Below are 23,010 nucleotides of genomic sequence, written 5' to 3'. Positions count from 1 at the left end.
CGCCGAAACACCGCAAGCTGGCGGTGACCTTACCAAAATGGCGCCGCGGGCTGCCGCTGCCGGCAGCAATCTGACACTGGCCGCGGCAGGTTGGCAATGCCCTCACCGAGTTGGCACTGCACACGGCAGGCTGACAATGCCCTCACTGAGTCGCCACCACTCACCGGAGGCTTGCAGTGGCTCTCTTCAAGCTGGCACTCCCCTCACCGAGTTGTAGTGACCTCACCAAGATGGCGTCGAGCGCGACGGGTTGAACGTGACCTTACCAATATGGTGCCGAGCGCGACTGGCTGGAAGTGACGTCATCCATTAAGCGCCAGCGCGACGGGTTTGAATCGACCTTACCAAGATGGCGCGGAGCGCGACGGTTTGTATGTGACCTTACCAATATGGCGCCAAGCGCGACGTGCTGGCGGTGACCTCATCAATAAGCGCCGAAACGCCGCAAGCCGGCGTTGACCTCACCAATACGGCGCTGAACGCCGCGGTCCTGGCGCTGCCCGCAGCAAGCTGGCAATGCCCTCACCGAGTCGCCACCGCTCGCCGCAGGCTGGCAGTGACCCTCTGCAAGCTGGCACCGCCCCCCGCGAGCTGGCACTGCCCGCTCCTAGGCTGGCAGTGCCCTCACCACGGCGGCGCCGCCGGCAGCGCAGGCTCGGCGGTGACCTCACCAAGATGGCGCCGACGTCCCGCCTGCGACGCTGACCTCACCAAGGTGGCTCCGGGGGCGGTTCCCGCCGCCCCTCCCCTCTCGCATGCGCAGAGCGCTCAGGCCTGGCCGCAGGGAGGGGCGCAGGGGACAGAGCCACTCTGAAGGCTGCCCGGGGGGCGTCTGGGCGCCGGAGGTGGTGAGTGGGGGTCGGGGGGGGGGGGGGAGAGGTCTGTGTGGGGTGGGGGTCGCCGCTCGGGAGGGGCGGGGGGCAGTGGGGGGAAGGCCTGGAGCGTCCCCAGCGGCCTGGAGGGAACAGGGAGGGGAGGAGGGGGAGGGGCAGGGACACATACTCGGGGGGGGGGGGGGGGAGGGGGCAAGGGCCTGGTTTTGGGGGGGCGGTCCTGAGGGGTCAAAGTTGGGGGCGAGGCCGCGGGGCCTGGGCCTGGGGGGGGTGGGAGAGGCTGAGGCCTGCTGGGGTGGGTGGGAAAGGCCTGGGAGGGGATTGGGGGTCCCTGGGGGGGATCTTTGGGGGGGACCTGGGGAGGGATTTGGGGGTCTCTGGGGGGGGGGTCTTCGAGGGGGACCTGGGAAGGGATTTGGGGGTCTCTGGGGGGATCCCTGGAGGGCTCTTTGGGGGGGACCTGGGGGGTCTTTGGGGGTGTCCTTGGGTTGGATTTGGGGGTCCTTGGGTGGCTTTGGAGGGGTCTTGGGTCTGGGGACAGGTAAAATGGGCCTGGGGTGATGCAGCAGGGTTCAGGGGCATCAGAAGGGGCATTGTGGGCATCTAAGTTGGCCTGGGGTCCTCTGTGTGGAGGTTGCCTCCCTCTTTCTGTCTCTGTTGTTTGTGCCTGGGTGAGAGTTCTCTGCTGTGTTTGTTCTCTCTTTTTGCAGGGAGCTGAACTGCTTTGCCCCAGCCCAGCTGCAGATCTGCACTCAGCCTCAGCCCCAAGCCCTGGCAGGGTGGGATGCTTTGGTACCAGGCCGTGGAGCTGTTTGAAATGCAATTGCTGCTTGCAGCTGGTTCAGAAATGGATTTCCTGTGGCTGTGGGGGCAGAAATGTCTCTGTGGTGAGTTGGTGCCAAGTGCCAGCCTTGCTTAAAGCCTTCTCTTAGGCCTTTCAGTGTGCTGATGGTTGCAGAGGAGAAGCTCAGGGTGTGAGGGAGTGAAAACTGAAGGGGGTGTTCAGGTGTGGGGAGAGGCCTCTGCCCTGGAGAGGCTGCTGGGCAGTGCTGCTGCAGCTAAGGTCTCCCTCGGGGAGCTGTTCCCCTCAGGGGCACTCTGGGGGCACTGTGCAGGAGGTGGCAGCCAGAAGGCAGAGCTGCCTGGGCCTCGTTGCTGTGCTGGCCAAAGCAGGTCACTTGTGCAGCTGTGCCACTTGCTGCTCAGGGCTGTGCTTGGGCAGAGAGGCAGCTGTGCCAGCAGCCTGTGCCGCAGTGCAGTTGGTGCTGGTGCAGTGGAGCCTTTGCTGCTTGGGTCTGGGCTGATGGCAGTGGAGCCCCAGAGGCAGCGGTGCCAGGGCAGCTGAGCAGGGGCTGGGCTAGGGGCCGAGGCTGTGCTGCCTGCAGAGGCTTTTGTGTGCCTGTGTCGGGGTGGATTTAACATCCTTTTACTGCTGGGATGTGCTCCTGCTGCTGCCTTTCTGCTGCCCGGCTGGGAGGGGTCCAGAGGGACTGGGAGACACCAGGAGGGGTTGGGAGGAGTCTGGGAGGGCATTGGGAGGGAGTGGGAAGGGATGCATGAGGGACTGGGAGTGAATGTGAGTGACTGGGAGGGGAATGGGTAGGGCTGAAGGGGTTGGGAGGAAATGGGAGAGGACTGGAAGGGACTGGGACTGAGAGAGACTGGGATGGACTGGGGAGGGGCTGGGAGGGGAATGGGATGGAGGAGGAAAGGACAGGAATGGGAATGAAGGCAATTGGGAGGGAACTGGGAGAGGACAGGGCCAGACTGGGAGGGATTAGGATGGATTTAGTGGAAGTGGGAGAGACTGGGATTGGGAGGAGACTGGGAGGGCATTGGGATTGAGTGGGAGGAGTGGGATGGACTGGGAAGGGCCTGTGAGGGGATTTGGAGGGACTGGGAGAGAGTGATAGGGGATTGGGAGTTACTGAGGGGACTGGAAGGAGACTGGGATATACTGGGAGATAGTGGAATGGACAGGGAGGGATTGTGAGGGGCTGGGTGGGACTGGAAGGGGACTGGGAAGGACTGAGAGAGACTGGGCTGGACTGAGAGGGGACTGGACTGGCAATGGGAGGGAGTGGGAAGGCATCTGGAAGGGATCAGAAGGAATTGGAAGAGACTGAGAGGGAATTTAGCATGGGAGGGTATTTGGGAAAGGCTCTGGGGGGATTGCAAGAGACTGGGATGGACTGGGAAGGAGTGGGATGGACTGGAATGGGAGTGAGAGGTGTCAGGGAGGGGAATGGGACTGGGAGGTCCTGGGATGGGACAGGAAGGGGAATGGGAGGGACTGATGGGAACAGGGAGAGGAATGGGATGGACTTGGAGGGACTGGGAAAGGACTTGGAGAGGCTGAGACTGAGCCAGACTGGGAGGGGTTTGGGAGGCACTGAGAAGTACTGGGAGGGAGTGGGAAGCCTGCAGAGGAACTGAGAGAGGCTGGAAGAGGATTTGGAGGGAGTGGGAGGGGAATTGGAGGGACTGGGAGAGAGTGATAGGGGATTGGGAGTTACTGGAGGGGACTGGAAGGGGAATGGGATATACTGGGAGGTAGAGGAATGGACTGGGAGGGAGCTGGGTGGGACTGATGGGGACTGGGAAGAAATGGGAGGGGACTGGGATGGACTGGAAGGGATTGGGAGAGAGTGGGAGGGGATGTGGAATGAATTTGGAGAGACTGGGAGGGACGGGAAGGGATTGGGAGAGAGTGAGAGGGGATGTGGAATGAATGTGGAGAGAGTGGGAGGGACAGGAAGGGATTGGGAGAGAGTGGGAGGGGATGTGGAATGAGTTTGGAGAGACTGGGAGGGACTGGAAGGGATTGGGAGAGAGTGGGAGGGGATGTGGAATGAATGTGGAGAGAGTGGGAGGGACTGGAAGGGATTGGGAGAGAGTGGGATGAATTCAGAGAGACTGGGAGGGACTGGGGTGGAGTGGGAAGGAATAAATGAGTGACTGGGAGGGATTGGGAGAGACTGGGAGGGGATTGCGAGGGACTACTTGGAACTGGAAGAGGAATGGGATGGTCTGGGAGGGACTTGGAGAGACTGAGCCAGACTGGGAGGGGTTTGGGAGACACTGAGAAGGACTAGGAGGGGACCAGGCTAGACTGGGGGGGGATTCAGAGGAACTGGGAGGGATTGGGAGGAGACTGGGAGGGAGTGGGATGGAGTGGGAAGGGATTGATGAGGGACTGGGAGTGATTGTGAGTGACTGGGAGAGCCATGGAGGGAAACAGGAGGGGCAGATGGGGAGTGGGATGGGATTGGGAGGGACTGGCGAGGAGTGGGAGGAGACTGAGAGGTAGTGAAAGGGAAGTGGGAAAGGATGAGGGACTGGGAGGGACTGGGAGGCAGTGGGAGGAGACTGGGAAGGGACTGGGAGGGGATTTGGAGGGACTGGGAGAGAGTCATAGGGGATTGGGAGCTGATGGAGGGGACTGGAAGGGGACTGGGATATACTGGGAGCCAGTAGGATAGACTGGGAAGGATTGGGAGAGGACTGGGTGGGAGTGATAGAGAACTGGGAGGGACTGGGAAGGGACTGGGAGAGACTGGGAGGGGACTGGGATGGACCTGGCAAGAACTGGATTGGGACTGGGAGAGGACTGTGAGAGAACTGGGATGGGCCTGGAAGGGGCTGGGAAGGACTTGGAGTGTGAAAGTACTGGGAAAGGAGTGGAATGGGATTGTGAGGGACTGGGAGGGAGTGGGTGGGATTCAGAGGAACTGGGAGAGAGTTGGATGGACTGGGAAGGGATCTGGGAGAGACTCGAGGGGACTGGGATGGACTGGGAAGGGGACTGAGGTGGCATGGAGGGGTATGGGACTGGGAGGTACTGCGAAGGGACTGAGAGGGCAATGGGATGGACTGGGAGGAACTGAGGTGGAACTGGGAAGAGGGGGGAAGGCCAGAGAGAGAATGGGAGGGGAATGGGTTGGACCTGGTTAAAGACTGGATGAGGACTGGGAGGGTATTAGGAGAGGCCTGGAAGGGTCTGAGAAGGACTGGGATGTACTGGGAAAGGCCTGGAATGGGATTGTGAGACTGGGATGGAACTGGGAGGAGATTGGGAGGGAGTGAGTGGGATTCAGAGGAACTGGGAGAGTCTGGGATGGACTGAGAGTGGGCTGGGCTGGGAAGGGATCTGGGAAGGAGTGAGGGGACTGGGAGGGATTGGGAAGGGGACAGAGAACTGTCAGAGAGGGGAATGGGACTGGGAGGTACTGGGATGGGACAGGGAGGGGAATGGGAGGGACTGATGGGAAGTGGGAGAGGATCTGGAACGGATTGTGAGAGAGTGGGAGGGGACTGGGAAGGGATTGGGATAGACTGGGAGCTAGGGGGATGGACTGGGAAGGATTGGGAGGGGGCTGGGTGGGAGTGATAGAGGATTGGAAGGAAATGGGAGAGGACTGGAATGGGACTGGGAAGGGACCGGGATGGACCTGGTAAGGACTGGATTTGGACTGGGAGGTATTGGGGGAGGACTGTGAGGGAACTGGGATAGGCCTGGAAGGGACTGAGAAGGACTGGGAGGGGACTGAGAGGTGGCAGGGAGGGGACTGGGCCAGGGAGAGGATTGGGGGGAATGGGAAGGGGTTTGGAATGGATTGGGACTGGGCCAGAGTGGGAGGGGAGTGGAAAGGTAGTGGGAGGGTGTGCAAGGTAGTTGGAGGGCACTGGAAGGGACTAGGAGGGGATTGGGATGGACTGGGAAGGGACTGGTGAGGATTGGATTGGGATTGGGAGAAGCCTGGAAGGTACTGAGAAGAACTGGGAGGGGACTGGGATGTACTGGGAAAGGAGTGGGATGGGATTGAAAGAGACTGGGGTGGGACTGGGAGGGGGTTGTAGGGAGTGGGTGGGATTCAAAGGAACTGGGAAGGACCGGGAGGAGACTGGGAGTGGGGTGGACTGGGAATAGACCTGGGAAGGAGAGGGTGGAACTGGGAGGGGACTGTGAGGGATTGGATGGGACTGGGAAGGGGCCTGAGAGGTGGCAGGGAGGGAAGTGGGACTGGGAGGTACTGGGATGGGATAGGGAGGAGATTGTGAGGGACTCATGGGAACTTGTGGAGAAATGGGAGGGAATGGGAAAGGACTGGAAGGGGACTGGGATATACTGGGAGACTGTGGGATGGACTGGGAAGGATTGGGTGAGGGCTGGGTGGGACTGATGGGGGCTTGGGAGGGACTGGGAGAGACTGGGATGGACCTGATGACGACTGGACTGAGACTGGGAGGGACTAGGAGATGACTGTGAGGGAACTGGGAAAGATCCGGAAGGGACTGAAAAGGACAGGGAGGGGAGTGGGATGTCCTGGGAAAGGAGTGGAATTGGATTGTGAGAGACTGGGCTGGGACTGGGAGGGGGCTGAGAGAGAGTGGGTGGGACTGGGAACAACTGAGCTGAACTGGGAGGGGACTGGGAAGGGGCCTGAGAGGTGCCAGGGAGGGGAATGGGACTGGGAGGTAGTGGGATGGGGCAGGGAGGGGAATGGGAGAGACTGATGGGAAGTTAGAAAGGAATGGGCTGGACTTGGAGGGAGTGGGAGGGGATTGGGAGGGAATGTGATGGGGTCTGGAATGGATTATGAGTGACTGGGAGGGCACTGAGCCAGAGTGAGAGGGGATTGGAAGGGATTGGGATGTACTGGGAGCTAGTGGGATGGACTGGGAAGGATTGGGTGAGGCTGGGTGGGACTGGGAGTGGATTGAGAGGAACTGGGAGAGGTTGGGAGGGACTGGAGTTGGACTGAGACTGGGAGGGGACTGAGGTGGACCTGCTAAGGACTGGATTAGGACTGGGAGGAAAATGACAGAGGAGTGGAAGGGACAGAGAAGGTCTGGGAGGGGAGTGGGATGTACTGGGAAATGACTGGAGTGGGATTATGAGAGACTGGGATGGGACTGGGAAGGAGACTGAGAGGTGGCAGTGAGGAGAATTGGTCTGGGAGGGACAGGGATGGTAATGGGAGGAAGTGGTGGGAACTGGGGGAGGAATGAGATGCACTGGGCTGGAGTAGGAGGGCATTGGGAGGGAATGGGAAGGGATCTGGAATGGATTGTGAGTGACTGGGGGGGACTGGGCCAGAGTGGGAGTGGACAGGGAAGATACTGGGAGGGGAATGGGAAGGCAGTGTGAGGGTGTGAAAGGTAGTTGGGGTGGCCTGGAAGGCCCTGGGAGAGTATTGAGAGGGAGTGTGAGGGGACTGGAAGGAGACTGGGATATACTGGGAGCTAGTTGGATGGAGTGGGAAGGATTGGGTGGGGCTGTGTGGGACTGATAGGGGATTGGGAGGGGAGTGGGATGTGTTGGGAAAGGACTGGAATGGGATTGTGAGAGACTGGTAGGGGATTGGGAGGGAGTGGATGGGATTCAGAGCAGCTGGGAAGGACTGGGAGGGCATTGGAATGGACTGGGAGGGAGTGGGATGGACTGGGAAGGGATCTGGGAGTGAGTGGAACTGTGAGGGGATTGGGAAGGTAGTTGGAGGGGGCTGGAAGGGACTTGGAGGGGATCGAGAGGGAGTGGGAGGTGACTGGTAGGGGACTGGGATATAGTGGGAGCTGGTGGGAGGAACTGGGAATGATTGGGAGGGGGCTGGGTGGGAGTGATAGAGGACTGGGAGGGACTGGAATGGGACTGGGAAGGGACGTGGGGGGACTGAGAGAGACTGTGAGGGGACTGGGATGGACCTGGTAAGGACTGGATTGGGACTGGGAGAGGACTGTGAGGGGACTGGGAGAGGCCAGGAAGGGACTGAGAAGGACTGGGAGGGATTGGGTAGGACTGGAGTGGGATTGTGAGAGACTGGGATGGGACTGGGAGAGGATTGGAGAGAGTGGGTGGAATTGAGAGGAACGGGGAAGGACCGGGAGGAGCCTGAGAGGGCATTGGAATGGACTGGGAGGGAGTGGGATGGTGTGGGAAGGGATCTGAAGGGATCTGGGAAGGAGCAGAAGTGGGAGGGGACTGTGGGGGATTGGGTGGGACTGGGAAGGGGCCTGAGAGGTGGCAGGGAAGGGAATGGGAGGGACTGATGGGAAGAAGAAGAAGAAGGAGGTAGAGTGGGAGGGGATTGGAAAGGAGTGGGAAGGGATCTGGAATGGATTGTGAGTGTCTGGGAGGGGACTGGGAAGAGACTGGCAGGGGAGTGGAAAGGTAGTGTGAGGAGGTGAAAGGTAGTTGGGGTGGCCTGGAAGGGACTGGGAAGGCATTGGGAGGGAGTGGGTAGGATTCAGAGGAACTGGGAGAGACTAGGAAAGACTGAGAGGAGACCAGGAGGGCATTGGGATGGACTGGGAAGGGATCTGGGAAAAAGTGAGTGGAACTGTGAGGGGACTGGGGGGGATTGGTTGGGACTGGGAGGTGCTGGGATGGGACAGGGAGGGGAAAGGGAGAGACTGATGGGAAGTGGGAGAGGAATGAGATGGAGTGGGAGGGAGTGGAAGGGGACTGGGAGGGAAGGGAAAGGGATCTGGAATGAATTGTGAGTGACTGGAAGGGGACTGGGATATACTGGGAGCTAGTGGGATGGACTGGGAAGGATTGGGATGAGGCTGGGTGGGGGTGATAGAGGACTGAGAGGAAGTGGGAGAGGACTGGGAGGGAACTGAGATGGACCTGGAAAGGACTGGATTGTGACTGGGAGAGGTCTGTGAGGGAACTGGGAGAGGTCAGGAAGGGCCTGGGAGGGGAGTGGGAGGGATTGAGAGGAACTGTGAAGGACTTGGAGGAGACTGGGAGGGCATTGGGATGGAGTGGGAAGGGGCCTGAGAGGTGTCAGGGAGGAGAGTGGCCTGGGAGGGCATTGGGAGGGAATGGGACGGGATCTGGAATGGATTGTGAGTGACTGGGAGGGGACTGGGCCAGAGTGGGAGGGTGTGAAAGGTATTTGGGGTGGCCTGGAAGGCATTGTGAGGGATTGGGAGGGGACTGGGATGTACTGGGAGCTAGTGGGATGGACTGGGAAGGATTGGAAGGGGGCTGGGTGAGACTGGGAGGGGATTGGGAGGGAAGGGATTGGGATGGGAAGGGGAGTGGGAAGGGGCTGGTAAGGACTGGATTTGGATTGGGAGAGGCCTGGAAAGGACTGAGGAGGACTGGAAGGAGACCAGGAGGGATTGGGTAGGACTGGAATGGGATTGGGAGGGACTGGCAAGGTGTGGGAGGAGACTTGGAGGGACTGAGAGGTAGTGGGAGGGAAGTGGGAAAGGATGAGGGATGGAGTGGAGGGACTGGGATGGCCTGGGAGGGGATGTGGAGGGCCTGGGAGAGAGGGATAGGGGCTCGGGCGTTGGTGGAGGGGACTGGAATATAGTGGGATGGAGTGGGAGAGATTGGGAATGGATCTGGAATGGGTTGTGAGTGGAATGGCAATAGAAAGGGACTAGGAGGGAGTGGGAGGGGACTGGGAGAGGACTGAAAAGGACTGGGAGGGCAGTGGGATGTACTGGGAAAAGAGTGTAATGGGATAGTGAGGGACTGGGAAGGGATTGGGAGTGAGTGGGTGGGATTGAGAGGAATGGGGAGGGAGTGGGATGGAGTAGGATGGGCTGGGAAGGGATCTGGGAAGGACTGAGCTGAACTGGGAGAGGACTGGGAAGGGGCCTGAGAGGTGTCAGGGAGGGGAATTGAATGTGACTGTGTGGGGATTGGGAGAGACTGGGATAGACTGGGAGGGATTGGGAGGGCATTGGGACAGACTGGGAGGGAATGGGATGGAGCGGGAAGGGATCAGAGATGGACTGGAGGGATTGGGAGGGACTGGGATGACCTGGGAGGGGATGTGGAGGGAGAGAGGGATAGAGGCTTGGGAGTTAGTGGAGAGCACTTGGATATACTGGAAGATAATGGAATGGAGTGGGAGAGGATTGGGAGGGAATGGAGAGGGATCTGGAATGGATTGTGAGTGACTGGGAGAGGACTGGAATGGCACTAGGGACTGGGAGAGACTGCGAGGGGACTGGATTGGGGCTGGGAGGGAAATGGGAGAGGACTGGAAGGGACTGGGAGGGGAGTGGGATGTACTGGGAAAGGAGTGGAATGGGATTGTGAGAGACTGGGAGGGGATTGGGAGGGAATGGGAAGGGATCTGGAATGGATTGTGAGTGACTGGGAGGGGATTGGGTCGGAGTGGGAGAGGACTGGGGACTGGGAGGTGACTGTAAGGGGACTGGGATATACTGGGAGCTAGTGGGATGGACTGGGAAGGATTGGGTGAGGCTGGGTGGGACTGGGAGTGGATTGAGAGGAAATGGGAGAGGACTGGGACTGGGATGGACCTGGTAAGTACTGGATTAGGACTCGGAGGGCAGTGGGAGAGGACTGGAAGGGACAGAGAAGGCCTGGGAGGGGAGTGGGATGTACTGGGAAAGGAGTGGAATTGGATTATGAGAAACTGGGATGGGACTGGGAGGGGAATGAGAGAGAGTGGTTGGGACTGGGAAGGAGACTGAGAGGTGACAGAGAGGGGAATGGGACAGGGAGGGTAATGGGAGGGACTGTTGGGAACTGGGAGAGGAATGGGATGCACTGGGCTGGAGTAGGAGGGCATTGGGAGGAAATGGGAAGGGATCTGGAATGGATTGTGAGTGACTGGAGGGGACTGGGCCAGAGTGGGAGCAGACTGGGAGGGTAATGGGGAGGTAGTTGGATGGGACTGGGAGGGATTTGGGAGGGAGTGGGTGGGATTCAGAGGAACTGTGGGAGACTGGGAAGGACTGGGAGGGCATTGGGATGGAGTGGCAGGGAGTGGGATGGACTGGGAAGGATTAAGCGGAACTGGGGAGGGGACTGGGAGGGATTGGGTGGGACTGGGCAGGGGCCTGAGAGGTGTCAGGGAGGGGAATGGGCCTGGGAGGTGCTGGGATGGGACAGGGAGGGGAATGGGATTGACTGAGATGGAGTGGGAGGGGACTTGGAGGGAATGGGAAGGGATCTGGAATGGATTGTGGGTGACTGGGAGGGGACTGGGCTGGACTGGGAGGGGACTTAGAAGGGACTGGGAAGGGAATGAAAAGGAACTGGGAGGGTCTGAAAGGTAGTTGGAAGGGACTGGAAGGGACAGAGAGAGACTGAAAGGAGACTGGGATGGACCTGGTAAGGACTGGATTGGGACTGGGTGAGGACTGGGTTGTACTGGGAAAGGACTGGAATGGGAGGACTTGGAAGGGGCCTGGATGGGAACTGAAAGTGCTCCTAGGAAGAACTGGGACAGACTGGGAGGGACTGGGAGGTGGTCTGGAAGAGACTGGAGCAGGATTGGGCAGGGACTGGGATGGGATTAGAGAGGGGCTGGGAGTGGTCTGGGAGGGAACTGGAAGGCACTGCAGAGGAATTGGGAGGGACTGGGAGGGGGCTTGATGGGACTGGGAATCTTACCTGGAGGCGCTGGGAGCTGCTCTGGGGGCGCTGGGAGCCTCCTCTGTGCCCCTGCCGCCGTTTGGTCTCCCTCCCCCCTCCCTCCCTCCCTCCCTCCCGGCGCTGACAGAGCAGGAGGGCCAGAGCCACGCTCTGATTGGCCAGCGGGGCTCGGGCAGCAGCGCTCCCATTGGCTGCGCTGGGCCAGCCCCCCAGTTTGGGAACAGTGCATCCCAGTTTGGGACCAGTCCCCCCCAGTTTGGGAACAGTGCGTCCCAGTTCGGGACCAGTCCCCCCAGTTTGGGAACAGTGCATCCCAGTTCGGGACCAGCCCCCCAGTTTGGGAACAGTGCGTCCCAGTTCGGGACCAGCCCCTCCCAGTTTGGGAACAGTGTGCCCCAGTTCGGGACCAGCCCCCCCCAGTTTGGGAACAGTGTGCCCCAGTTCATGACCAGCCCCCCCCCAGTTTGGGAACAGTGTGTCCCAGTTTGGGACCAGCCCCCCCCAGTTTGGGAACAGTGCGTCCCAGTTCGGGACCAGCCCCCCCCAGTTTGGGAACAGTGCGTCCCAGTTTGGGACCAGCCCCCCCCCAGTTTGGGAACAGTGCGTCCCAGTTTGGGACCCGCCCCCCAGTTTGAGAACAGTGCGTCCCAGTTCGGGCCCAGCCCCTCCCAGTTTGGGAACAGTGCGTCCCAGTTTGGGACCCGCCCCCCAGTTTTGTTCCAGTGCATCCCTAGTTTGGGACCAGTCCCCCCACCTTGGGAACAGTGCGTCCCAGTTCAGGACCAGTCCCCCCTAGTTTTGTTCCAGTGCATCCCAGTTTGGGACCAGTCCCCCCAGTTTGGGACCAGTCCCCCCCAGTTTGGGAACAGTGTGTCCCTGTTCGGGACCAGTCCCCCCCAGTTTGGGAACAGTGCGTCCCAGTTTGGGACCAGTCCCCCCAGTTTGGGAGCAGTGCGTCCCAGTTCGGGACCAGTCCCCCCTAGTTTTGTTCCAGTGTGTCCCAGTTTGGGACCAGTCCCCCCAGTTTGGGACCAGTCCCTCCCAGTTTGGGAACAGTGCGTCCCAGTTCGGGCCCAGTCCCCCCAGTTTGGGAACAGTGCGTCCCAGTTCGGGCCCAGCCCCTCCCAGTTTGGGAACAGTGTGTCCCAGTTCGGGACCAGCCCCCCCCCCGTTTTGTTCCAGTGTGTCCCAGTTTGGGACCAGTCCCCCCAGTTTGGGACCAGTCCCCCCAGTTTGGGAACAGTGCATCCCAGTTCGGGACCAGTCCCCCCCAGTTCAGGAACAGTGCATCCCAGTTTGGGACCAGTCCCCCCCAGTTTGGGAACAGTGTGTCCCAGTTCGGGACCAGTCCCCCCCAGTTTGGGACCAGACCCCCCCAGTCTGCGACCACTCCCCTGCAGTTTGGGTTGAGTGTGTCCCAGTTTGGGCCCAGTTTGCCCCAGTTGGGGTCCAGTTCCCTCCCAGTCCCTTCCATTCCCCTCCCACTTCTGTTCCAGTCCCTCCCACTCCCCATCCAGTTCTTCCCAGTCCCCTCCAGTCCCTCCCAGTCTTTGCCGGTTCCCTCCCACACCCTCCCAGTTTCCTCGCAGTTCCTGCCCAGTCCCATCCCAGTGCTTCCCAATTCCATCCAGTACCTCCAACACACCTTCATGTCCCCTCCCAGTCTGTCCCAGTCCCTACCACTTCTGTTCCAGTCCCCAGCCCTCCCCTCCCAGTCCCTCCAAATCCCTTTCCAGTACCTCCCAGTTCCCTCCCAACTCGCTCCCAGTCCCTAACAGTTCTCTCCTACTCTCTCCCAATGCCTCCCACTTCCTTCCCAGTCCCCCGCCCAGTCCCCTCCCAATTCCATCCCACAACTTCCCAGGCCCTCCAAATTCTATCCCAATCCTTCTCATTTCCCTCCCAGCCCCTCCCAGGGAGCCTGACTGGGAGGAACTGGGAGGGACTGGGATGGAACTGGGTGTGATGGGCAGGGATGGGGCACAGGGTGCAGACTGTCAGGGATTGTCAGGGACTGGGAGGGAACTGGTTGTGACTGTGTGTGGATTGGGAGAGACTGGGAGGGATTGGGAGGAGGCTGGGAGGGCATTGGGACGGACTGGGAGGGAATGGGATGGAGCGGGAAGGGATCAGGGATGGAGTGGAGGGATTGGGAGGGACTGGGATGGCCTGGGAGGGGATGTGGAGGGAGAGAGGGATAGGGGCTTGGGAGTTAGTGGAGGGGACTGGGATATACTGGGAGGTAGTGGAATAGATTGGGAATGGATTGGGAGGGAATGGAGAGGGATCTGGAATGGATTGTGAGTGACTGGGAGAGGACTGGGGACAGGGAGGGGATTAGTAGGGAGTGGGAGGTGACTGGTAGCACTAGGGACTGGGAGAGACTGAGAGGGGACTTGGATGGACCTGGAAAGGACTGGATTGGGACTGGGAGGGAAATGGGAGTGGATTGGAAGGGACTGAAAAGGTCTGGGTGTGGAGTGGGATGTACTGGGAAAGGAGTGGAATGGGATTGTGAGAGAGTGGGATGGGACTGGGAGGGAGTGGGTGGGATTCAGAGGCACGGGGAAGGAGTGGGATGAGTGAGATGGACTGGGAAGGGATCTGGGAAGGAGTGAGCTGAACTGGGAGAGGACTGGGAAGGGGCCTGAGAGGTGTCAGGGAGGGGAATGGGACTGGGAGTTGCTGGGATGGAACAGGGAGGGGAATGGGAGGGACTGCTGGGAAGTGGGAGAGGAATGAGATGGAATGGGAGGGAGTGGAAGGGGATTGGGAGGGAAGGGAAAGGGATCTGGAATGAATTGTGAGTGACTGGGAGGGGACTGGGGACTGGGAGGGGATTAGGAGGGAGTGGGAGGTGACTGGAAGGGGACTGGGATATTGTGGGAGCTAGTGGGATGGACTGGGAAGGATTGGGATGGGGCTGGGTGGGAGTGATAGAGGACTGGGACGGGACTGGAGTTGGACTGGGACGGGACCGGGAGGGACTGAGAGAGACTGGGAGGGGACTGAGATGGACCTGATAAGGACTGGATTGGGACTGGGAGAGGACTGTGAGGGAACTGGGAGAGGCCAGGAAGGGACTGGGAGGGGGAGTGGGAGGGATTGAGAGGAACTGGGAAGGACTTGGAGGAGACTGGGAGGGCATTGGGATGGAGTGGGAGTGGGATGGAGTGGGAAGGGGCCTGAGAGGTGTCAGGGAGGAGTGACCTGGGAGGGCATTGGGAGGGAATGGGAAGGGATCTGGAATGGATTGTGAGTGACTGGGAGGGGACTGGGAAGGTAGTGGGAGGGTGTGAAAGGTCTTTGGGGTGGCCTGGAAGGCATTGGGAGGGGACTGGGATGTACTGGGAGCGAGTGGGATGGACTGGGAAGGATTGGAAGGGGGCTGGGTGAGACTGGGAGGGGATTGGGAGGAAATGGGATCAGACTGGGAGGGACAGAGAGAGACTGGGAGGGGATTGGGAGGGAAGGGGAAGGGATGGGAAGGGGAGTGGGAAGGGGCTGGTAAGGACTGGATTTGGATTGGGAGAGGCCTGAGGAAGACTGGAAGGAGACCAGGAGGGATTGGGTAGGACTGGAATGGGATTGTGAGAGACTGGGAAGGGATTGGGAGTGAGTGGGTGGGATTCAGAGGAACGGGGAGGGAGTGGGAAGGGATCTGGGAAGGAGTGAGCTGAACTGGGAGAGGACTGGGAAGGGGCCTGAGAGGTGTCAGGGAGGGGAATTGGACTGGGAGGTGCTGGGATGGGACAGGGAGGGGATTTGGAAAGGATTGTGAGTGACTGGGAGGGGACTGGGCAGGTAGGGGGAGTGTGTGAAAGGTAGTTGGAGTGGCGTGGGAGGGGCCTGGGATATACTGGGAGCCAGTGGGATGGTCTGGGAAGGATTGGGAGGGGGCTGGGTGGGACTGATAGAGGACTGGGAGGAAATGGGAGAGGACTGTGAGGGACTGGAGTTGGACTGGGAAAGGACTCATCCCAGTCCCCTCCCAGTCCTCAGTCCCTCGCAGTCCTGCCCCATTCCTTCCCAGTCCTCTCCCAGACCGTCCCAGTCCCAATCCAGTCCTTCCCAGTGTCTCCCAGTATGCCCCAGTCCCCTTCCAGACTAGGGTGATTGTGAGTGAGTGGGAGAGGCAGGGAGGGGAATGGGAGGGAGAGCTGGGAAGTGGGATGGGATTGGGAGGGACTGGGGAGGAGTGGGAGGAGACTGAGAGGGAAGTGGGAAAGGATGAGGGATGGAGTGGAGGGATTGTGAGGGACTGGGATGGCCTGGGAGGGGATGTGGAGGGCCTGGGAGAGAGGGAGAGGGGCATGGGAGTTAGTGGAGGGGACTGGGATATACTGGGAGATAGTGGAATAGATTGGGAGTGGATTGGGAGGGAACGGAGAGGGATCTGGAATGGATTGTGTGTGACTGGGAGAGGACTGGGGACAGGGAGGGGATTAGGAGGGAGTGGGAGGTGACTGGTAGGGGACTGGGATGGACCTGGAAAGATTGGATTGGGACTGGGAGAGGACTGGGAGGGAAATGGGAGAGGATTGGAAGGGACTGAAAAGAACTGGGTGCGGAGTGGGATGTACTGGGAAAGGAGTGGAATGGGATTGTGAGAGAGTGGGATGGGACTGGGAGGGGTTTGGGAGGGAGTGGGTGGGATTCAGAGGCACGGGGAAGGAGTGGGATGAGGGGGAGGGAGTGAGATGGACTGGGAAGGGATCTGGGAAGGACTGAGCTGAACTGGGAGAGGAATGGGAGGGGCCTGAGAGGTGTCAGGGAGGGGAATGGGACTGGGAGTTGCTGGGATGGGACAGGGAGGGGAATGGGAGGGACTGCTGGGAAGTGGGAGAGGAATGAAATGGAATGGGAGGGAGTGGAAGGGGATTGGGAGGGAAGGGAAAGGGATCTGGAACGAATTGTGAGTGACTGGGAGGGGACTGGGGACAGGGAGGGGATTAGGAGGGAGTGGGAGGTGACTGGAAGGGGACTGGGATATTGTGGGAGCTAGTGGGATGGACTGGGAAGGATTGGGATGGGGCTGGGTGGGAGTGATAGAGGACTGGGACAGGACTGGAGTTGGACTGGGAAGGGACTGGGTGGGACTGAGAGAGACTGGGAGGGGACTGAGATGGACCTGGTAAGTACTGGACTGGGAGAGGACTGTGAGGGAACTGGGAGAGGCCAGGAAGGGACTGGGAGGGATTGAGAGGAACTGGGAAGGACTTGGAGGAGACTGGGAGGGCATTGGGATGGAGTGGGAAGGGGCCTGAGCGGTGTCAGGGAGGAGAGTGGCCTGGGAGGGCATTGAGAGGGAATGGGAAGGGATCTGGAATGAATTGTGAGTGACTGGGAGGGGACTGGGAAGGTAGTGGGAGGGTGTGAAAGGTCTTTGGGGTGGCCTGGGAGGGGACTGGGATGTACTGGGAGCGAGTGGGATGGACTGGGAAGGATTGGAAGGGTGCTGGGTGAGACTGGGAGGGGATTGGGAGGGATGGGAAGGGGAGTGGGAAGGGGCTGGTAAGGACTGGATTTGGATTGGGAGAGGCCTGGAAAGGACTGAGGAGAACTGGAAGGAGACCAGGAGGGATTGGGTAGGACTGGAATGGGATTGTGAGAGACTGGGAGGGGATTGGGAGGGGGTGGGATGGACTGGGAAGGGATCTGGGAAGGAGTGAGTGGGTCTGGGAGGGATTGGGTGAGACTGGGAAGGGGCCTGAGAGGTGTGAGGGAGAGGAATGGGCCTGGGAGGTCTTGGGATGGGACAGGGAGGGGAATGGGAGGGACTGATGGAAGTGGGATGGGATTGGGAGGGACTGGTGAGGCGTGGGAGGAGACTTGGAGGGACTGAGAGGTAGTGGGAGGGAAGTGGGAAAGGATGAGGGATGGAGTGGAGGGACTGGGAGGGGATGTGGAGGGCCTGGGAGAGAGTGATAGGGGCTCGGGAGTTAGTGGAGGGGACTGGGATATACTGGGAGATAGGGGGATGAAGTGGGAGAGATTGGGAATGGATCTGGAATGGATTGTGAGTGAGTGGAATGGCAATAGAAAGGGACTAGGAGGGACTGACAGAGCGGGAGGGGACTGGGATGGAGCTGGAAAGGACTGGATTGGGACTGGGAGAAGACTGAAAAGGACTAGGAGGGCAGTGGGATGTAGTGGGAAAGGAGTGTAATGGGATAGTGAGGGACTGGGAAGGGGTTGGGAGTGAGTGGGTGGGATTCAGAGGAACGGGAAGGGAGTGGGATGGAGTGGGAGGGAGTAGGATGGGCTGGGAAGGGATCTGGGAAGGACTGAGCTGAACTGGGAGAGGACTGGGAAGGGGCCTGAGATGTGTCAGGGAGGGGAATTGGATTGGGAGGTACTGGGATGGGACAGGGAGGGGATTTGGAAAGGATTGTGAGTGACTGGGAGGGGACTGGGCAGGTAGGGGGAGTGTGTGAAAGGTAGTTGGAGTGGCGTGGGAGGGGCCTGGGATATACTGGGAGCCAGTGGGATGGTCTGGGAAGGATTGGGAGGGGGCTGGGTGGGACTGATAGAGGACTGGGAGGAAATGGGAGAGGACTGTGAGGGACTGGAGTTGGACTGGGAAAGGACTCATCCCAGTCCCCTCGCAGTCCTCAGTCCCTCGCAGTCCTGCCCCATTCCTTCCCAGTCCTCTCCCAGACCGTCCCAGTCCCAATCCAGTCCTTCCCAGTGTCTCCCAGTGTCTCCCAGTATGCCCCAGTCCCCTTCCAGACTAGGGTGATTGTGAGTGAGTGGGAGAGGCAGGGAGGGGAATGGGAGGGAGAGCTGGGAAGTGGGATGGGATTGGGAGGGACTGGGGAGGAGTGGGAGGAGACTGAGAGGGAAGTGGGAAAGGATGAGGGATGGAGTGGAGGGATTGTGAGGGACTGGGATGGCCTGGGAGGGGATGTGGAGGGCCTGGGAGAGAGGGAGAGGGGCATGGGAGTTAGTGGAGGGGACTGGGATATACTGGGAGATAGTGGAATAGATTGGGAGTGGATTGGGAGGGAATGGAGAGGGATCTGGAATGGATTGTGAGTGACTGGGAGAGGACTGGAATGGCACTAGGGACTAGGAGAGACTGGTTGGGGACTGGGATGGAGCTGGAAAGGACTGGATTGGGACTGGGAGGGAAATGGGAGAGGATTGGAAGGGACTGGGAGGGGAGTGGGACATACTGGGAGCTAGTGGGATGGACTGGGAAGGATTGGGTGAGGCCGGGTGGGACTGGGAGTGGATTGAGAGGAAATGGGAGAGGACTGGGACTGGGATGGACCTGGAAAGGACTGGCTTAGGACTGGGAGGGCAATGGGAGAGGACTGTGAGGGGAGTGTGATGTACTGGGAAAGGAGTGGAATTGGATTATGTGAAACTGGGATGGTACTGGGAGGGGAGTGAGAGAGAGTGGTTGCGTCTGGGAAGGAGACTGATAGGTGACAGAGAGGGAATGGGACTGGGAGGGACAGGGAGAGTAATGGGAAGGACTGTTGGGAACTGGGAGAGGAATGGGATGCACTGGGCTTGGGAGTTAGTGGAGGGGATTGGGATATACTGGGAGATAGTGGAATGAAGTGGGAGTAGATTGGGAGGGAATGAAGAGGGATCTGGAATGGATTGTGAGTGACTGGGAGAGGACTGGAATGGCACTGGGGACTGGGAGAGACTGGGAGAGGAGTGGGATGGGCCTGGAAAGGACTGGATTGGGACTGGGAGGGAAATGGGAGAGGATTGGAAGGGACTGAGAGAGGACTGGGTGGGGAGTGGGATGTACTGGGAAAGGAGAGGAATGAGATTGTGAGAGACTGGGAGGGGATTTGGAGGGAGTGGGTGGAATTCAGAGGAATGAGGAGGGATAGAGTGGGAGGGAGTAGGATGGACTGGGAAGGGATCTGGTAAGGACTGAGCAAAAGTGGGAGAGGATTGGGAAAGGGCCTGAGAGGTGGCAGGGAGGGGGAATGGGACTGAGAGGTGCTGGGATGGGACAGGGAGGGGAATGGGAAGGACTGGTGGGAAGTGGGAGAGGAATGGGAGTGAGTGGGAGGGGATTGGGAGGGAATGGGAAGGGATCTGGAATGGATTGTGAGTGACTGGGAGGGGCCTGGGGACTGGGAGGGGATTAGGAGGGAGTGGGAGGGGACTGGGAGGGACTTGGGAGGTGAGTGGAAGGGGAGCAGGACATACTGGGAGCTAGTGGGATGGACTGGGAAGGATTGGGTGAGGCTGGGTGGGACTGGGAGTGGATTGAGAGGAAATGGGAGAGGACTGGGACTGGGATGGGACTGGAAAGTACTGGATTAGGACTGGGAGGGCAATGGGAGAGGACTGGAAGGGACAGAGAAGGACTAGGAGGGGGGGTGGGATGTACTGGGAAAGGAGTGGAATTGGATGGAGTGGGAAGGGATCAGGGATGGAGTGGAGGGATTGGAAGTGACTGGGATGGACTGGGAGGTAGGGGGAGGGGAGTGGAAACGTCTGAAAGGTACTCGGAGGGGCCTGGAAGAGTCTGTGAGGGGATTTGGAAGGACTGTGAAGGGAAGGGGAGGGACTGGAAGGGGACTGGGATATGGTGCGAAGAATGGAAGGAACTGGGACGGGACAGGGCGGGAATGGGATTGACTGACAGGGAGTGGGTGGGGACAGGGAGGGGAATGGGATTGACTGACAGGGAGTGGGAGGGGACAGGGAGGGGAATGGGATTGACTGACAGGGAGTGGGAGGGGACAGGGAGGGGAATGGGATTGACTGACAGGGAGTGGGTGGGGACAGGGAGGGGAATGGGATTGACTGACAGGGAGTGGGTGGGGACAGGGAGGGGAATGGGATTGACTGACAGGGAGTGGGAGGGTACAGGGCGGGAATGGGATTGACTGACAGGGAGTGGGTGGGGACAGGGAGGGAATGGGATTGACTGACAGGGAGTGGGAGGGGACAGGGAGGGGAATGGGATTGACTGACAGGGAGTGGGAGGGTACAGGGCAGGAATGGGATTGACTGACAGGGAGTGGGTGGGGACAGGGAGGGGAATGGGATTGACTGACAGGGAGTGGGAGGGGACAGGGAGGGGAATGGAAAGGGATCTGGAATGGATTGTGAGTGAGTGGGAGGGGACTGGGTGGGAGAGGGAGGGGACTTAGTAGGGACTGGGAAGGGAACGAAAAGGGACTGGGAGGGTCTAAAAGGTAGTTGGAAGGGCCTGGAATGAACTGGGAGGGGACTGGGATGTACTGGGAGCTAGTGGGATGGACTGGGAAGGATTTGGAGGGGGCTGGATGGGACTGATAGGGGATTGGGTGGAAATGGGAGAGGACTGGGATGGACCTGGTAAGGACTGGATTGGGACTGGGTGAGGACTGTGAGTTGTACTGGGAAAGGACTGGAAGGGGAGGGCATGGGAAGGGCCTGGATGGGAACTGAAAGCGATCCTAGTAGGAACTGGGATGGATTGGGAGGGATTGAGAGGGGGTCTGGGAGAGACTGGAGCAGGATTGGGCAGGGACAGGGATGGGATTAGAGAGGGGCTGGGAGAGGTCTGGGAGGGAACTGGGAGGCACTGCAGAGGAATTGGGAGGGACTGGGAAGGATTTGGAGAGGTCTGGAAGGGAACTGGGAGGGACTGGGAGGGGGCTTGATGGGACTGGGAATCTTACCTGGAGGCGCTGGGAGCTGCTCTGGGGGCGCTGGGAGCCTCCAATGTGCCCCTGCTGCCGTTTGGTCTCCCTCCCCCCTCCCTCCCTCCCTCCCGGCGCTGACAGAGCAGGAGGGCCAGGCCACGCTCTGATTGGCCAGTGGGGCTCGGGCAGCAGCGCTCCCATTGGCTGCGCTGGGCCAGCCCCCCAGTTCAGGACCAGTCCCCCCCAGTTTGGGAACAGTGTGTCCCAGTTCGGGACCAGCCCCTCCCAGTTTGGGAACAGTGTGTCCCAGTTCGGGACCAGTCCCTCCAGTTTGGGACCAGTCCCCCCCAGTTTGGGAACAGTGCGTCCCAGTTTGGGACCCGCCCCCCAGTTTGGGAGCAGTGTGCCCCAGTTCGGGACCAGCCCCCCCCCAGTTTGGGAACAGTGCATCCCAGTACAGGACCAGCCCCCCAGGGATCAGGGATGGAGTGGAGTGATTGGGAGGGACTGGGATGGCCTGGGAGGGGATGTGGAGGGAGAGAGGGATAGGGGCTTGGGAGTTAGTGGAGGGGACTGGGATATACTAGAAGATAGTGGAATGGAGTGGGAGAGGATTGGGAGGGAATGGAGAGGGATCTGGAATGGATTGTGAGTGACTGGGAGAGGACTGGAATGGCACTAGGGACTGGGAGAGACTAAGAGAGACTGGGAAGGGACTGGGATGGACGTGGAAAGGACTGGATTGGGACTGGGAGAGGACTGGGAGGGAAATGGGAGAGGATTGGAAGGGACTGAAAAGAACTGGGTGTGGAGTGGGATGTACTGGGAAAGGAGTGGAATGGGATTGTGAGAGAGTGGGATGGGACTGGGAGGGAGTGGGTGGGATTCAGAGGAACGGGGAAGGAGTGGGATGAGTGAGATGGACTGGGAAGGGATCTGGGAAGGAGTGAGCTGAACTGGGAGAGGACTGGGAAGGGGCTTGAGAGGTGTCAGGGAGGGGAATGGGACTGGGAGTTGCTGGGATGGGACAGGGAGGGGAATGGGAGGGACTGCTGGGAAGTGGGAGAGGAATGAGATGGAATGGGAGGGAGTGGAAGGGGATTGGGAGGGAAGGGAAAGGGATCTGGAATGAATTGTGAGTGACTGGGAGGGGACTGGGGACTGGGAGGGGATTAGGAGGGAGTGGGAGGTGACTGGAAGGGGACTGGGATATTGTGGGAGCTAGTGGGATGGACTGGGAAGGATTGGGATGGGGCTGGGTGGGAGTGATAGAGGACTGGGACGGGACTGGAGTTGGACTGGGATGGGACCGGGAGGGACTGAGAGAGACTGGGAGGGGACTGAGATGGATCTGATAAGGACTGGATTGGGACTGGGAGAGGACTGTGAGGGAACTGGGAGAGGCCAGGAAGGGACTGGGAGGGGGAGTGGGAGGGATTGAGAGGAACTGGGAAGGACTTGGAGGAGACTGGGAGGGCATTGGGATGGAGTGGGAGTGGGATGGAGTGGGAAGGGGCCTGAGAGGTGTCAGGGAGGAGTGACCTGGGAGGGCATTGGGAGGGAATGGGAAGGGATCTGGAATGGATTGTGAGTGACTGGGAGGGGACTGGGAAGGTAGTGGGAGGGTGTGAAAGGTCTTTGGGGTGGCCTGGAAGGCATTGGGAGGGGACTGGGATGTACTGGGAGCGAGTGGGATGGACTGGGAAGGATTGGAAGGGGGCTGGGTGAGACTGGGAGGGGATTGGGAGGAAATGGGATCAGACTGGGAGGGACAGAGAGAGACTGGGAGGGGATTGGGAGGGAAGGGGAAGGGATGGGAAGGGGAGTGGGAAGGGGCTGGTAAGGACTGGATTTGGATTGGGAGAGGCCTGAGGAAGACTGGAAGGAGACCAGGAGGGATTGGGTAGGACTGGAATGGGATTGTGAGAGACTGGGAAGGGATTGGGAGTGAGTGGGTGGGATTCAGAGGAATGGGGAGGGAGTGGGAAGGGATCTGGGAAGGAGTGAGCTGAACTGGGAGAGGACTGGGAAGGGGCCTGAGAGGTGTCAGGGAGGGGAATTGGACTGGGAGGTGCTGGGATGGGACAGGGAGGAGATTTGGAAAGGATTGTGAGTGACTGGGAGGGGACTGGGCAGGTAGGGGGAGTGTGTGAAAGGTAGTTGGAGTGGCGTGGGAGGGGCCTGGGATATA

General features: G+C 59.8%; 1 protein-coding gene and 1 long non-coding RNA gene across 5 annotated transcripts in view; one reads left to right on the top strand and one right to left on the bottom strand.

Annotated features, from left to right (window-relative positions):
- Positions 1-23,010, bottom strand: part of LOC135174478 (uncharacterized) — an 82,665-nt gene that overhangs the window by 40,914 nt on the left and 18,741 nt on the right. The window lies entirely within an intron of this gene.
- Positions 671-1,773, top strand: LOC135174463 (uncharacterized). Its single transcript, XR_010301897.1, has 2 exons — positions 671-848; positions 1,544-1,773. It is a non-coding gene; the product is annotated as an uncharacterized LOC135174463 (long non-coding RNA).

This window comes from Pogoniulus pusillus, unplaced genomic scaffold (assembly GCF_015220805.1).
Source record: "Pogoniulus pusillus isolate bPogPus1 unplaced genomic scaffold, bPogPus1.pri scaffold_66_arrow_ctg1, whole genome shotgun sequence".
In the NCBI taxonomy this organism is placed as follows: domain Eukaryota; kingdom Metazoa; phylum Chordata; class Aves; order Piciformes; family Lybiidae; genus Pogoniulus; species Pogoniulus pusillus.
The sequence above is the reverse complement of the archived record's forward strand: the minus strand, read 5'-3'. Positions and strand labels throughout refer to the sequence as shown.